Consider the following 983-nt stretch of genomic DNA (forward strand, 5'->3'; position numbering starts at 1 on the left):
GGAAGATGGTGGAATAGGAAGATCCAGAAATCAGTCCCTCCACTAAAACATCTATTCAACTGGCAAGATCTTTTAGAATCAACTATTGTGGAATTGTGGAGTCTAGTCCAACATATGCACTGTCAACACCAGGAAGGTGCTTGATGAATAGAGTCTGATAAAATGTCAGTAAATTTTGGCATTTAGCACAGAACCTGCCAGCCCCCAGCGCTATGGCAGAACACTGTTTCTGGTGTAGCTTTCTCATGCCCCTTCAGGCTAAAATGGCTTCCCCAGCTAAACATTTAAAGAAAGATATTTCTCTCTCTCCTTCCCTCTGCTCCTCCGCCTTCCCTCCCCGCTTCTCCCTCTGTCCCTCTGTCCCCCTATCCTCACACCTTTCCTTCCTCTTTGTCCCCCTCTTCTTTCTCATTCCCTTGCCCTCCCAGTATCTCTCTCTGTCTCTCTTATGGAACCTAAGCATTCAGTGAAATCTCAGTAAGTTCACTGGCTGACCGTGGAAATATTAAGTAATAGAGACTACACATGACAAGGAATGTAGTCCTTGAAATATAGTTTGGAAAAGACACTAAACAAACAAATGACTGCACCTTCAGTAAGCAGCATCAGCAATCCCTGGGGAAAGGAGAGAATCTGATGTCCCAGAATTATCACATCACAAAATTTAAAATGTCCAGTTCTCAGCAGAAAATTTTAAAGCATACAAAGAAACAGGAAAGTATGGCTCATTTACAGGAAAAAAAGGGAAACTAACAGAAAACATCCCTGAGCAAGCCCAAACATTGGACACACTAGACAAAAGATTTTATCTGTCTTAAATATGCTCAGCTTGCTCAAGGAAACCATGGGGAAAAAACTAAAGGAAATCAAGAGAATGATGTATGAACAAATAGGAAATACCCATAAAGAAATAAGAATCATAAAAAGGAGGCCAGGCGCGGTGGCTCACGCCTGTAATCCTAGCTCTCTGGGAGGCCGAGGCG

At 42.8% G+C, this 983-nt stretch overlaps 1 protein-coding gene across 1 annotated transcript in view; it reads left to right on the forward strand.

The window, feature by feature from the left end:
- Window positions 1-983, forward strand: part of EIF4G3 (eukaryotic translation initiation factor 4 gamma, 3) — a 128,575-nt gene that overhangs the window by 114,573 nt on the left and 13,019 nt on the right. The gene's annotated exons all lie outside the window — the stretch shown is intronic.

The sequence above is a fragment of the Propithecus coquereli genome, unplaced genomic scaffold (assembly GCF_000956105.1).
Source record: "Propithecus coquereli isolate 6110/MARCELLA unplaced genomic scaffold, Pcoq_1.0 Scaffold600, whole genome shotgun sequence".
Classification (NCBI taxonomy): Eukaryota; Metazoa; Chordata; class Mammalia; order Primates; family Indriidae; genus Propithecus; species Propithecus coquereli.